The 16448-nt window shown below is 44.8% G+C and overlaps 1 pseudogene; it reads right to left on the bottom strand.

The window, feature by feature from the left end:
• Nucleotides 1-13708: 13708 nt before the first annotated feature.
• On the bottom strand, nt 13709-14915 carry LOC123834574 (glyceraldehyde-3-phosphate dehydrogenase-like; annotated as a pseudogene).
• Nucleotides 14916-16448: the final 1533 nt, after the last annotated feature.

Below are 16448 nucleotides of genomic sequence, written 5' to 3'. Positions count from 1 at the left end.
AGACACCCACAGAACTCCTTTGTCATGGGGTCTTCCGTGAGGAGTAAATGACTCAGGGTGTGTAGAGGGCTTGGGACAAGCCTCGTCCTGAGCAGGTGCTTAGTCAGCCCTTGCGATGATTTATGTCTAACTTGCTATGTATTTGCTATGACAGAGACACAGCATTTGAGGTCATGTAATGTGTAATTTTTGTTTTTTTGGAGATATGTTTATGTTGACAAACTTAATTACATGCTCACTACTGTTTATTTGGAAAATTCTATAGAAAATACCAACTCCTTAGCTTAATGACCGGCTTCTTTCTGAGGCTCCTGTAGTTGGAGTTTGATGAGCGACCCTTCTCTTAAAAGACATGAGAGAGGGTGCCTGGGTGGCTCAGTTGTTAAGCGTCTGCCTTCGGCTCAGGTCATGATCCCAGGGTCCTGGGATCGAGTCCTACATCGGGCTCCCTGCTCAGTGGGAAGCCTGCTTCTCCCTCTCCCACTCCCCCTGCTTGTGTTCCCTCTCTCGCTGTGTCTCTCTCTCTCAAATGAATAAATAAAATCTTAAAAAAAAAAAAAAGACACAAGAGACTCGGAGACTAGACAGACCTTTAGACGTAGAAATCCTCCGGCCCAGGGTCTTGGTCTGGGCTTGGAGCATATTTTGTGCTGGGGTTCCTGAGTAGCTTTGGAGAACGTTATCAGTGATGAGTCCAGCCACATGCTGTCTTTCATTCCAGTCTGTGTTTCTGAAGTTGTCTTCATGGAACCAGAGTGCTGCTCTGGCACCTCGGGTGTAGGCCTGATCGTCCTGCCACCGCTCGAGTCCACATCTGCACTCAGACTGCCTTGGCTGCTGTCCAGGCTTCTGCTGCCTGACCCCTGGTCTGGGTGAGGTTCGTCGAATGTTGATTTATAAAAGCCGCTAGGGTCAGTTAGGCTATGCCCACACTGGTGACCACACTGTTGTCTCATCAGCTGCTTTAAATACATTCTCTCGTTTGAAACCTCTCAACCAAATGGAGACCCCGCCCTCCCTCCCACTCATCAAACTGACCCTTTAGTAGTGGGTCCAGTGACTGCATATGGAAATGGCCCATATCAGCTGTGTGGCTTCAACCAATGCTCACTATCTTCCCATTCTTCCCGCAAATGAGGGGCATCACCAAGGATACGCCAACAATTTCATTCTCGATTCAGTCTCAGAAAGAGCTTCCCGGTCGGCCCTTCCCGTCTATCCTCATTGTCTAGCCCTCTTGAAGCCCTAGAACTGTGTGCCTGCCATCCAACAAAGTGCTGTCAACCTTGTCCCAACTCACACTTCTAGTCTCACTTCCCTGGAAGGAGATGTGGCCAATATCCCCCTGCCCCAGACACGCTGTTGCCCAGGAGTTTATCACGGTTGTCCACAAAGGTCATGTCTTTCCAAAGCTCTTCTCTTTGCCTAGGATACTCGTCCATTTTGGAAAAGTCCGGCTCATCCTTTTTGCCTAAGTCGAATGTCATAGCCGTGACACTCTTGGTTGACTCTGGAAAAATAGACAGTTATCCCTTCCTTTTCAGTGCTCTCAGAGCTTTCTGTTTTGTCTCGGGTATGGCCCTTATGGTGTGCTGAATTATCTATTTACACATGTGTCTCCTCTCACCGCGCTGTGGGAGTGAGGACGGCAGAGATAGCTCATATTCAGTGGCGCATCTCTAGAGCCTACACATAGTAGGTACAATGTTGGAGGAACGACCAGTAACTGGGTATAAGGTCCTTCTGCTTGTGTAAAATGGGCTCGGGGCTACTGTGCTTTTGTGATTTGATGTAAAATGATAAAGTTTAAAGGGGGAAAATCTTCCCTGACCTGTTGCGACGTACAGCAAGAGATTTTATTGCTTATTTCTGTTCTCATGTGCCATATGGCTTCCCATTCACAAACTGCTCTAGTGAGAATTACTTTTGCAGGTAATTTTCTAATGATTGTCTTGGGATAAACAAATTTATCAGACTGGTTTGGCTAATGTATTCAAGGAGGTTCACAGGGGAAAAGATTAATCATCTAAGAAGCAAGCCGGTGTCTGTCATTAGGCGGAAGGGTCCAGAGATGATCAGAGCTGAGCGGGTGGTTGCTATGACTGCAGATACTTTTCTCTCCCTTTGTGAGGTCAACGGCAGCTCCCAAGCTGATTGGCTGAAATTAGATTATCCTGCTGACCAACCATGGGGAGTTAATTTCATCAGAAAGAGAAAAATGGTGGGAAATCCTGCCGTGATGCTACAAAGGAATTTTTTTTTAGAAACCCACAGAGTCCAAGTTTGCTTCCATTATAATTAATATGTTCTTTCTAATAAAATAATTTCAGGAAGGCAGACAACAGTATTCATCTATTATTTTGTATATCCATCGAAGCTTTAATCTGGTTTGTCCTCAAACCTAACTCTCAAAGTTGAAGAAACCTTTATTTTCCTGTTTCACCTCCATAACCAAAGACTGTCATCATGTGTGTGTGTGTGTGTGTGTGTGTGTTTATATGATTGGAGATAAGCTAATTGTGGAAAACAAAAAAGGAGCTGGCACAGTTAAAGGTATTTGCTTGCAGGGCTCCTGCCCTAGTGAAATAACGGGCCCAAAAAACTAAGCAGAAATACTTACCTTTGGATGGGGAGCATCCTTCAAATTGTTGAAGGGAATCCTGCCTCCCAAAGGGTTCTTCCCAGAAAGTCATAGATGGCCTACCCTCTGGCTTTGCAATGGGTACATCCTTTTTTTCTCAGAATTAAATACCACTGGCCTCGATTATTATACTTATTTCTGTGTGGGAAAGGTACAAAATTAGTTAATCTCAGAGACAAGATGAACTTCAGGTTCTGCTGAGTTGTGAAACCAAGTGGGTGTAAAATACAAATCAAGGAAAACCGTCCTAGGATTTATTTGTTTCTTTAGCACCTATGCCACTCTGGAGAAATAAAATATGATTAAGGAAGAAATGGAAAAAGAGCTGATGTTGAAACTATGGGCAATCTGCATGCTTCTATCTGTGCAATAGCCAAATCAACATATTTTAAAAATCAAATTAACTTGTTGTGGCACATTTGGGTCTGTGCCAAAGGGTCCCTGAGGAGGGCCCCAAAATGCCCTGTTCCTGAAAGCCATGTCTGGGGGAGTTGGGGATCATCATGTCCATAAAAAATGTAATGACGAACTCCAGGCAACAAAAGAGCACTGGCGAGCAATAGTTTCAAGCAGGAAGCACCATAGGCATTTCTAGGAAGAAGAGGACAAAAGTACCATGGCTGAAGTAATCCAGATCCAGGCGTTTCTCCCAGACCAGAGAGGAGAAAGATAAAGAGATCACCAGGCTGATGTGTGTACTATTAGCACATCACTGAGGATTTAGGAAACAAAGACAGAACAGCCCAGTTCCATCACCCTTATAGTCATCATCATAGTAAGTGTATCTGTTCACTGCTTATCCCGTCAGCCACAGCACTCCGAAGACAGCACTTACTTTGTTATTATTATCTTTATCATCGCATTATAATTAACGTGAGGAAATTGGCCACAGAGATTAACCCACCTAAACTTATACCATTCATAAATGGGGAAGCTAGAATTCAACTCTAGTTCTCCTTGTTAGCACTTTTCTGCATGTGTCTCGGAATATTTGACATAGGTAGTCATCACAATGTGCATGTGCTGTTACCTTTTTTCACCTGTTAATTATTATGTAAACTTAATAATCACTTTTTTTTAAAGATTTTATTTATTTGACACAGAGAGACACAGCGAGAGAGGGAACACAAGCAGGGGGAGTGGGAGAGGGAGAAGCAGGCTTCCCGCGGAGCAGGGAGCCCGATGTGGGGCTCGATCCCAGGACCCTGGGACCATGACCTGAGCCGAAGGCAGGCCCCCAAATAATCACTTTTGATAACTACATACTACTTCATTAAGTGGCTGTGCCACCGTGACTGCACATTTTAGTATTGCTAGACTCCATGTATTTTCCAGTTTGGGAGACACTGTCTACAGAAAGCTGTTTTCTCCGTCCAATATTTAGGCTATTTTCTTAAGATAAATTAAGAATGAATTATTAGGAATGAAAGGGTATGAAGACTTTTTGAAAAACTGTGTTGTCAAGTTCTCTCGTCAAGAATATGAGGATGCTCAATTTACCACATTCCTGCCGGCCCTGGGAAGAATCATTAATACACAAAACCAAAAAATGTAGATTGATGGGTAACAATAAGCTTCCTGTTTTAATGTGCTTTTCTTGACCACTAATTAATTCATTTGTTTGTTAAAAACACATTTCTTGAACACCTATTGGTCTTGGGATATTTTTATTGGAAATACCACTATGGCAGCATGTGGAAGGCAGACCAATGGGGGGGGGATTGAGGAGGGGAGGGCAGGTTCAGATACTATCTTAATAGAATGAATAAGATAAATAGCAACCGAGTCATTTAAATAAGTGGACAATGAGGTGCATAGAACATATAGTATCACAAGCTCCATGAGTTATTTAGATCTTTAGTTCTGGTGGAATTTCCTTAGGAAGAAGATATTATCAAAGTCCCCAACCCAGGCAGTTACATTTGATAAGAACTTTGTAGGTAGAAGCAAGAGATTTTCAAAGCTCATCTTCACACTCATTTCTCTTCCAAACTCTTAAAACTGTGGCCATTAGGTTGTCATGTTGTATCGCTGCAGACTGAGGTAACATTTCAAGCAAGAGTGACGTGGTTCTGGCGAAAGATGTTGAAATCTGAGTTTGGGTAGCACAAGAATAAAACTGAGACAGCTCTGTCTCATGGCTCCCCCAGGGTGGGAGGGGATGGTCATCCATCCTCCCATTTCTGGCTACAGTGCAAACATACAGCCAGATGGTTTGTTCTAGAGTGTGGCTGTCACACAATTCAGGGCTACTTGAAAGCTGTCCTATGGTAACACAATCGATTATTGTCATCATAGAGAGTGGACAGTGGTGAAACCAATCACAGTCTGTTTCCAGGGACCATTCATGTTTTGAGACAAAAATAGTTTGCCAAACAGAAGATGTTTTTATTCCGAGATCGTGCTTGCTGGATATATATATATATTTTAGCTCAATTCCTGGTAAAAAGTAAATGCTCAATAAATATTCATCACTTTTGTGATATACATTATGACTGTTTTATTATTAAATTTGCCAAAGTGAGATTTCCCCTTCATATTCTAAAGACACCTAGAAATGAAAGGAAAAAAGGAAGAGCACCCCAGATGAAAGAGCAGGCAGGATGAAGGCGGGGTGGGGGGAGCTACTTTTAGGATGGGGCTGCTGCTGGGAAGCTCAGAGAAAGGAGCAAGAAGAATAAAGAGGCTGATGAGGAGGGCAGAGGGGAGATCAACGGTTAACTGTGTGGAGTTTGGGGAGCAACGAAAGGTCCCGGACAGGAAGAGCAGTACTGTGGAAAAACGAAAGACATGTTAGCAAGTTGGGGCTCTGAAATCCCTGAGGACTCCAGCTGCCTCAGGTTAAGCCCTAGTCTGTTCCTGAAGCCACAAGGTGCCGAACCATGCTCACTGCTGCATGCCAGGGTGCGCGCAGATTTGCAAATGATAACAGATCGCTCTATTGCTCTCTGGACATTAGAGGCTGAAGGGTGGGGATGACAGGCTGATGGACCATCATTTTGTCTCATTTAAGGCAAGATCAGTAATTTAATGTCGAGATTTCAGTTTGTTAACTGCACAGAGGATCACATTTTCTTCTTCACGAAAACCAAACTACAAGTTCCAAGATCTGAGTGCCGGTCTCACGAGGTGGCCGGGACCAAGTGAGCTCGGGGACTGATGAGCACTCCTTGGGAGAGGATGACTTCTGTCTTCCTCGGACAAGTTTGCTCACTTGCCACAGCTGAGGAGAGAGGAGGCAGCATCTAACTGGCTGGTGGGCACACAGGTTATTCAGTGTCTCTAAAGAGGACTGATGAGTGGAATCTCCACAGATCAAATTGTGTCTCGGCTGGTCCTGAGTGCGGCCAAAGCCACTGGCTTTGCGGTAGCGTCAGCATCTGCCAGAAGGGACGCCATGGCGGGTTCACTTGGGACTGCCAACCACCCACATGGCTTGAAGCGAACCCCTTCACCCTGCTGTACTTCAGTTTCTACATCTGCAAAGTTGAGGGGACCCAGGAAGGAGCCCCCTGGGTGTTCAGTCATGAACTAACTATGCCTGCAGGATGTGGGCCTGGAGTAGTCCAGAAATGTTCAATAGAAACGGTGGTTGAAATAGGAGGAATACGATCTTTTCCAATTGTATTTTCTCTGGCTCAGGACCAAGTATTTAACTCCTTTCTTACCTTCGTGTTATAGCCTATTAGATATTTTAAACGAGCTCTTCCCCGTTGTCCATGTGTTTATCTGTTTGTGCTGTGAGCCATTCAAGGACAGGGACAGTTTTGAATAGGTAATACATTTACATGATTCAAAAGGAACAAAAGAGAATATAGTGAGGCCTGCTTTTCCCAGCCACCCACTTCCCCTTCCCACTGGCAACCAAATACTATTGTTTTCTTGTGTCTCCCTCCAGAATTCCTTTATGCATGCACTAACAAACACATATGTGTTTTCCCTCCCGCTGATCTCAATATCTTTTATGGAAAAATGGTGGTGTAGTACATGCATTGTTCTGCATTTTCCCCTCAATACTGTATCTTGAAGCTCTTTTTACATAGTATATAATGAGTTTCCTTGGTCTTTTTTATAGCTTCATGGTATTCCATTTTATATATATGCCATAATTTATTTGAACAGTCCCAAATTGATATTTAGGTTTTTAATCTTGTGATATTATAAATAATACTGTAATGAATAATCTGATGTATACATGATATTGCAGGTGTGTGTGTGTGAAATTTTGAGTTAATGAAAGAAATGGTAGATATTGTTTAGTGTGATTTGGGAAATGCCAAGGGGGTATCTCCCACCCAGACACTTATCCCACCGATTTCATTTGATTTTTCCAAATTCTACATTTATAGTCATTCGTTTGCTGAAGATTTTGTCTCTTATCAAAACACTAACCAATTAAGCCTCAACAGTCATTTGAACTCTATTATGAATTATTAGTCCTGTGAGCAGTTTTGCTGTGGTGATCCCATGCTCCGGCTTCATACATTTGTGTGGCTTTGGCCACCTTCAGTGGGACACAGACTGATTTTTTTTCTCCTTTGTGGTCATCCAGGGAATGAGAAAAGACAGAGGGCAGACATGAGCTGGCCTCATATGGCATGGCAGAAACATAGCTGATTGAGTCACTCTGGGGGCCATCCTGTCCATCCCAGAATATTTGGCTTTGAAATGTGGGTTTGAATCGGGGGAGTTTGTTTTTGAAGACCTAGGCCTTGAAGATACAAAGCACAAATAGGCGTCCCTAAGTCACTTATTGTAGTAAGACTTGTCATATGCATGTGCTGAGGGTTGGGATGCATTTCTGCCTTGGATATGAGAGTTGTGTAAGTTTCAATAATAGAACATCACTTCCAGGTAGGCGCATGGGATCGGCCCATGTCCCAGTTCTTAAGCCATGTTTTCCTAGATATTATTTCCTTGATTATTTGAAAGTTGACGGATAGTTCCTCAGACTTATGTACAACTTACTTGGCTTTCAGTTAAAACTAGGCAAGCTAAGGCCTCATACATCTTTAACTTGCAATATCATGGCTTATATAAGCCCCACAAGACCTCATATCATGTTGGTACTAGGATAAAGTATTCCTTAATCTCATAAAATATTAGTGAAATTTCCTTGCACTGCAGTGTGTATAGGTGTGTGTACATGCATGTGATATATGTTACCTGAGTGGTGGCCAGAATACCTGCTCGGTTGGGTTGGATGGATATATAGTCCAGAGTGCCTGACTCTCAGTCCTGGCTTTATATTGGCATTAGGATCCATAGCAAATTATTGAACATTTTTGTCACTTGTGTTGTCATCTGTAGAATGGGTTGATGATAATAATACCTTCCTGAGACATTCTGAAGATGAAATAAGTTATTATATGTAAAGTGCTTTGATCGGTGCTTGGCACACAGTAAATGTTCAATACATGATAGTGATTATTATCATCAAGCTGCTCTACGTGATACTGAGAATGCTTAGTGGAGGAGAAACAGTGGTGTGTATAAATACTGGGTGGGGATTTGGTGTTGAGAAATTGTACCAGTTCTCTCCTCTCTCTTACCTCCTCACTTCTTCAGGGGAGCCTGGAGATGGAATAGCTAGATCAGGGTGACTTGGATGTCCATTGGACAAGAGCAGGCCCTGGGGAAAGAACCCAGGATGTGGAAGGAAGGTTGGCCAGGCAGCGAGTGGGTTTCAGGAAAAGTCCAGGTGCCGATGAGTCAACATGGATCCACATGGGGCCAGTCAGGCTGCTGGCGCCATGCTGCCCATGGCGGGGCTGGGTTTCTCAGTGGAAACTGACAAGAGGAGGCAGACTGGTGGGCCCGGAGAAACTGTACAACTCAAGTCTCAAAGGGCTAGCTTCTGTACCTTCTAAAGAACGCTGCAAGCCAATTAAAAAAGTCCCAAACCCCATAAAAAGGGGGAAAGGATATGGACAGTTTGCAGAAAATGAAAGAGAAATGGCTCTTAAGGACCTGAAAAGCTACTCAGCCCAACCCAGAAGAAGAAAAATGCAAATTATGACGACAGTGAGATTTTATTTTTCACCTGTCAGATTGGCAAACGTAGAAGAGTTTGATAATACTAAGAAATGGCTCTCTGCCAATTGGTACAACTTCCGTAGAAAGAACTTTGTTAATATCTGTCAAAATGTAAATGCAAATGCCTTTGACCTAGCAGTCCTACTTGTGGCAATGCATCCCACATACATATTCTCAAATGTGTGAAGTGATCCATGTAAAAGATTATTAATTGAGGCATTGTTTGTAGTAGCAAAGTTTTCAGGACATTCTGAAAGTCCACTAATAGGACTGGTTAAATAAATAATGATGCATCAATTTAATGAAGTACTAACAGCTGTCGACAAGAATGAGGGAGTACTTTGTTTATAGATACGAACTTCAAGATTTCTTGTTTAATGAAAAAGAGCAATGTGCAGAAAAGCATGTCTAGTGGGCTACTATTCTCTTAAAGAAGAAAAAAAAGACTACATATGTACTTCCCCTATCATATGTATATATGCATATGCATAAAATAGGTAATAATTTGTCTACTGAGAAGGGAATTGGGAACTGGGGCTCGGGGATAAGTGAGAGAGAAACTTTCCACTTTGTACTATTTATAGTGTTTGAATTTGAATCATATTAATTCATTACCTATTCAATCTTTTTAAAAAATAAGAATATTGCATCCTGCTCTCTAATACACCCATTGAATTTAATTTGAAAAAGTGTGTTATAAAATATTGATTAATGCAATTACTTAATCCCACACCACCCTACTCGTCCTGTTCCATTTGATACTCACCTATATTTGAATAAATTTGATGTCCCAGGAAGATGCTACAGGTTTATCCTATAGCTCCCTACATCCCTGGAGTCCATACTCAAGTACTGCTAGACACGCACCGCCCCAGGATGAAGTTGTAATGGGATGAGCAAGGCTTTAGGAAAGACAGAGCTGAGTTTGAATCCTGCCTGTATTACTCATTGGCTATGTCTTGGTGAGTTGCCTTACCTCTCTAAACGTCAGCTTTTGATCTGTAAAAAACAAAACAAAACCTGTTAACTATTGCATCATGAAGTTGATCTTGGCTATAGGATCTCAAGTATTTAAGAATCAAATTCATTTATAACAACAGCTTTATTGTGGTCCACTGCATCCATGTCCTGACGGGTCTCTGTCAGAATCACAGTGGAGCTGGCCAAACTCAGCTTTGCGCCTGGTTTCCCTGAAGCACTTAGACATGACCCAGGGCCACGATTCTCTGGTCCCTGATATCCTGCTGGAGTTGGTTTCTGTCCTTCTCCCTCTCAGGTACCCTCGGCTTGACCCTAAGAATGCTCCTCTTTTGTGTCCAAAGTCTCTGGCAGCTTTTGGACAGGCTTCGTTATTTTCTCATGGTTGAGAGAAAGGGAGTTCCTTTAGCGTGGGGGTAAGGGAGCCAGGGTGTGGTGTCCGGAGCACTGGGGACCTAGTGACGATCACACTTCTCTTGTGTGGATTCGTGCTTGGTGCACAAGGACAGGCATTTCTCTCTCCTCTCTCTCTTCTTCCAACTCCCACTTACCGGGGGTGAATTTCAGACCCCTCTGCTAACTCTTCAGCATGGTTTGATTTGACTTGATGTGATTTACAGTCAAATGTACCTAAAATGTATCTGTGTCTTGCCAACTGTTTACTTAAGCAACTACGGGGGACGTGTTACCAAGTGACATCAAGCAGCTCTGAGGTGGCTGTTTTATAGTCAGTCTGAGCAACGGTAGAAGGTTCCGGTTTATATGTGTCCATATACTTGAATGGGAGAAAAATTCATATACGGTCAATAGCTTAGTTGCTATGGTGAGATGGAATGCTTTTTGAAAAAGTTTCTCTTTAAAGTCGAAGCTTAATCACTTTTAAGGCGGAGGAAAAACAGAAGGAGGAAAAAAAAAAAAAAGCCCCAGACTGTGGTAGGCTAGATTTCCCCCAGATATTATTGCTGCTTCTGTCTCTGCCGCGGAACATAACAGCTGGTGAGTAGAGAGAAACTGGAGAAAGATCTTTTTTGCCTTTAATCCAGTATGCTGTTTTCCTGTGCCCCGTTTTACTGTAATTCTCAGCGGCCGCGGGACAAAAGCTGTTGACTGATACATGCAATTACCTCCTCTAATATTGCTCTCAACTGTCGGCCCTGACTGACGAAAGTGGATGAGGTTTAGTTAAGGTCTGGGAAAACACTCTTTTAATAAAAGCCATTCCCATCTCTATGATCACCTCCCTCCCTCAGACCTTTTCATCTCTTTTCTGGAAAGATAAGGCCTGGTGATGGAAAGTTAAAAAGTGGTGCTGAACTTGGACGTTCACGACGCCACCATTTACCCCATAAAAACTCTCACAGCGTGTGTGTGCCTGTGTGTGCATGCGAGTGTGTGCAATTTGCATTTGAAATCCGGAGAATCAGTCTGGGTCGCTGGGCAGGTCTTTCCCAGGAAGAATAAGGGGGTGATTTGAGGAAGTTAAACCAGACCCTCATTGGGTTCAGACCTCATTTGGTTTTCGTAGGCAAAAGAAAGCCCTGCGGAGGTATTCCCCTCAGGGTCGTCCCGTGGAAGGGTGGACACGGTGCTCTAGCTCCTAATGGAGGACGGGCCCCGCCGAACTGGGTTTAATAAACTGTGGATGGAAACCTTCTCCTTCCCACAGACGCAGTGCTGCACGTAGCCTCCTCACAGAGCGCCACCCTCAGAAGAGGGAGTTGAGATCCTCCTGGGGAGCCCCTGGGCAGCCCCTGGGGGGGGGGGAGAGGGGCGGAGCTAGTGAGATGAGAAGAATTCCTAGTTCACACAGGAGGGAGGGTAAGACACAAAGTGAGGACGACGCCCTGTTTACAAGTGTGGTTTGGAAGCCTGAGGTGAAACTATGGAAAGATGTCCCTATAAAAACTGAGAACTGTGTGGATTGGACTGGGTTCCTGTCATTTTGAAAGGCCTGCTGGTGGTTCTGAAGGCAAACTGCTGGCCACGGAGCCGCAGCTCGTGGCCAGTTCTATTTAGGAGGCCTGGCGGCACCTTGCGAAAGGGCCTTACGGATCCCTTTGACTGGGGCGCGCAGGCCCAGGGGGTGGGGGCTGAGGAGGCTGCCGTTTGTTCGCAGGCCCAGAAGGGAGCCAGCGCAGGTCCGAAGGAAGTCCGCTTCCTTATCAGAGAATGAGGTAGCTCTGTCCTATCAGTTTTCCCTGGTGTTGGCACTCAATTTTCATAATACAATTTGTAATGTGATAAGGTCTACACATTATTAATAGTAGCAATAGCGTGGCAAGGTTATTCCTATGCAGTTTTAATAAAGAACAAAGGGCCGTGCTGCCGATGAAGTAAAATTATCTAGGATTTTAGAACGAGGGCACGCCCCGTTCCTCTTTTTCAAGTATGTGCAGACTGTTTACTAAAAAAAAAAAAAGCTTCTCTTAGAGATAAAGCCACCTCTGCCTCCACCCCACCGCACCCGCACTGATATGGAGACTCTACGGCCGGTTCACACCTTGTTTGCCTCCTGTAGGTGTCGCGGAGAATGTCAGCAGGGTCAGAGGAGAACAGCAATCTGACTCAACAGACATTTATTGCACTCCTGCTGTGTGCCAAGAAATGCACGGAGATCTGGACGTGTGTAAGTAACACGGGAGAAGAAAAGGCTCATCGTCCAGGAGCCCTCGCCTGCGGGGAGAGATGGAATTTCAGCCTCAGGTGGTGGACTGTTGACCAGCTACCAGGAGGTGAGTCCACAGAGGAAGAGGAGGAGATAGTTAAATGTGGCTAGGTCAAGGATGGCTTCCTGGAAGAAAGAGATGCTCCAGCTTTGTAACTAAGTGACTCCTTCCTTGGCACGCTTTACAGTTTCTCAGAGGCCACTGCTATCTGTGCAAGGGATGACACAAATCCCACGGGAAGTGGTGTCTCCCATAGGGCACTAATACCCCAGTCATGCAGACAGGCATGCACACAGATCATGGCATCGTGGTGTGATGGCACAGGGACAGCAGTGTGGCTCTGCAGGGGCACAGAGGAAGAAGGGGATGACCTGCTTCAGCTTTCCTGGTAACAACGGGCTCCCCTGCTTTCCTGTGCTGATAGCCAGTGATTACACTGTGCTTTTCCTCTACCGGGCCTGGCTCTAAGTACTCTGGACATAGCAGCACACACCATCTTCACACAACCCTAATGAGGTCACGAAGGCAGAGAAAAGTGTTTGGAAGCACAGTTAGGGCCAGGACCGGAACTTGGGCTGCCTGGCTCCCGAGTCCGTACTTGTCACCTTTCACTATTTACCCTCCAATGGGGAACAAGCTTCATTCTGGCCTTTCCTTAGGCTCCGGAGACTGAGCCTACTGTCTGAACTGGCTTCTGGGGAGAAGGCTAAGGAACTTCTATGCAAAGAATTTTGGAGAGGGGAATTTTTTTTTTTTTTTTTTTAAGTTGTGGAATCCTGCTCCCAACCCCCACCCTCCCACATATAATCACATGTGCATTCACCCCTAGACAACTCGAATATATCCTTTTTCTCCTCCATGGGCCCCAACTCTGCCTTTGCATCAAAATCACCCAAAGCTTTAAATAAAATACGGCTGCTGAGGCCCCTTCCTGGATATTCTAAGTAATCATATCTGGGAGCAGACCCTGAGCATCTGTTTTTTCCATGTTTTAAGAAAATTAAATGACATGCATGCCCAAAGTAAAAATTCACAGTACAGAAAGAAAGTCTGTACCCCTTCTATCCAGGCCTCAGTCCTTCCTTTCAAAGGCGAACACTTCCAACAGTGACTTGTGATCTGTTTTCTTCCAGAAAGCAATGATCACACATACCCATCTGTTATTTTTCCTTTTTTTTTGGCTGGGTACAGTGTCCTTTATTGATAGTACATGACAAGGCAGTTCTCCCCAAGCCCCTCCCCTTCTTCAGGGGGTCTGGAATGGAAACCGTGTAGAGGTCAGAAGATTCTCAGTGTGTTGGGGGAGAAGTTGGGGCAAGGACTCCCTAGCAGCCGAAGGCCCCTCTCTTCCTCTTGCTCTTGCTGGGGCTGGTGGTCCAGGGGGCTCTTACTCTTTGGAGGCCACATAGACCACACAATCTACCACTCAGTCGCTATGGCCAAATTCATTGTTGTGCTAGGAAATGAGCTTGACAAAAATGGTCATTAAGGGCAACGCAGCCCCAGCATCAAAGGTGGAAGAGTGGGTGTCACTGTTGAAGTCACAGGAGACCAGCTGATCCTCAGCGTCGCCCAGGATGTCCTGGAGGGGACACTCTGATGCCTGCTTCACCACCTTCTTGATGTCATCGTATTTGGCAGCTTTCTCCAGATGGCAGGTCAGATCCACGACTGACATGTTGGGGGTGGGGACATGAAAGGCCATGCCAGTGAGCTTCCGGTTCAGTACAAGGATGACCTTGCCTACAGCCTTGGCAGCACCAGTAGAAGCAGGGATGATGTTCTGGGTAGTCTCTTGGCCACCACACCACAGCTTCCCAGAGGGGCCATCGACAGTCTTCAGGGTGGCAGTGATGGCATGGACTGTGGTCATGAGTCCCTCCATTATGCCAAAGTTGTCATGGATGACCCCTGCCAGAGGGGCCAAGCATTTGGTAGTATAGGGGGCATTGCTGACAATCTTGAGAAAGTTGTATATTTCTCATGGTTCACACCCATCACAAATATGGGGGCATTAGCAGGATGGGCAGAGATGATGACCCTCTTAGCTCTACCTTTCAAATGAGCCCCAGCCTTCTTCATGGTGGTGAAGACCCCAGTGGACTCCACAAGGTACTCAGTACCAGCATCACCCCATGATGTTGGCGGGAACTTTCTCTTAGAAGATGGAGATGGGCTTTCTTTTCTTTTTTTAAAGATTTTATTTATTTATTTGAGACAAAGAGAGAGAGAGCACAAGCAGGGTAAGCTGGAGAGGGAGAAGTGGCTCCCTGCTGAGCAGGGAGCCCAATGCGGGGCTCCATCCTTGGACCCTGGGATCATGACCTCAGCTGAAGGTAGGTTCTTAATCGACTGAACTTCCCAGGTGCCCCAGAGGTGGGCTTTCTTTTGATGATAAGTTTCCTATTCTCAGCCTTGACTGTGCCATTGACTTTGTCATGGGTGGAATCATACTTGGAGCATGTAGACCATGTATTTGAGGTCAATGAGAAGGGGTCATTGGTGGTGACAATGTCCACTTTGCCAGAGTTAAAAGCAGCCCTGGTGACCAGGTGCCCAATATAGCCAAATCCATTTACTCTGACCTTCACCATCATATCTTGGGGATGCAGCTGGCACAGCACAAGAAGATGCTGCTGTCTGTTGAATGGGGAGGAGCAGAGAGCCCCCATCTGTTATTTTCCAACCTCTAGATGATTGTGATGAACAGTCGGGTGAGAATCTCTGACTTGGGCCCTGCTCCACCCACCTCAGAGATGCTTCCTCTGTGGGAAAGGAGGGCAGGAAGAGGGAGGCTTAGGAAGTGGGGAGTTTTCTGAGTAGATGAAGGAGAAGGAGAGCCAAAGGGCAGAGCCCAGAGAAAGCCTCCTCAGGGCAGCACACTGCTGCAGAGTGAAAGAGGTGACAATTCCTCTAACACACATTGAGTACTAACTGCTAAGAGAGGCACAGTGGCAAGACATAGTCAGAAGTGAGTGGGAATCAATAAGGAAATGTCTTCCGGAGGAGATCTGAGAAGTGTCAAAAATGAAAGAAAGGGTATTTGGGGTGGAGAGAATGGCATGGGATGTGAATGCTCATTTGCCCATGTATTCCAGGTATTTTTTTCTTCAGTTCTTAGGGATGCAGTGGGTGTAATTGCAAGACTAGGACACACTTTGGTGTCAGGCTGCCTTGGATCACAGGGGTTGAATATATAGTAGGTGTGGTGAGTCGTACAAGAGGCACTGGGGAGAGAAACACAAAGGAGACATGTCCGTATGTTCAGTCTCTGGGGAAGACAGACATCCAGAAACCCAACTGCAGTGTGACAAATGTTTTCCTAATGGTGGGTAAGTGCAAGGTGTGTAGAGGGTGGAATAGGACTGAAAACTCCTGGGACTTCTTTTAAGAACTGAAACAGGACCTTGCTGGCTCAAGTCTTGAAATAGGTCATATGTTTTTGGTCACCAGATTCTGCAAGGGGTAGAAACTGATCTGCCACAGACAAATTTGGGGACATCTAAGGTTTGGTTGACTTTGGTAAGCACTTGGTCATAGTTTTGTGGTCTGTTTGCTTTCCAGAGTCTCCATGAGTCACACGAAGACACAAGTGGTGTGCCTGCATACCTGTTTGATAGCCCTTCCTCTTCAAAATGCAGGCTAAGCCTGAGTTAGAAATCAAAGACTTAACTGAGTTTTATTGTTTTCAGGACTTTTACAATTGCTTTTCTATCTTCCTAATGATACATTTTCATATTCTGAAGACAACGTGTATCTGGAAAGGATCATTATGTACTCAAATCATAATTTTTTTTATGGATAAGAAGGAAATGTTCATGTTGTACCCCAAATTAGCCCAGATTGGGTTTCAGATCTTTTTCTGAATAAGAAAAGACTGTAATAGGAAGCATTGTGAATCTTTTTCTTTCTTCTTTCTTTCTTTCTTTCTTTCTTTCTTTCTTTCTTTCTTTCTTTCTTTCTTTCTTTCTTTCTCGTTCTTTTTTTCTTTCGTTCTTTTTTTAAGCTGGAAGGACTTTTGACAGTCACCATTTTCCTCTTTCTTTTCCTTTTTAAATTCCTATTGTGTGCCAAGCTTGGTTGTCTGTGCTGTGTCTTTGCAGCAGCACTGTAAGGGAAGTGTTTTG

Source organism: Mirounga angustirostris, unplaced genomic scaffold (assembly GCF_029215605.1).
Source record: "Mirounga angustirostris isolate CCGP_5_RB_7025 unplaced genomic scaffold, mMirAng1.0.hap1 SCAF_1, whole genome shotgun sequence".
NCBI lineage: Eukaryota > Metazoa > Chordata > Mammalia > Carnivora > Phocidae > Mirounga > Mirounga angustirostris.
This window is presented reverse-complemented; position numbering and strand designations above follow the sequence as displayed.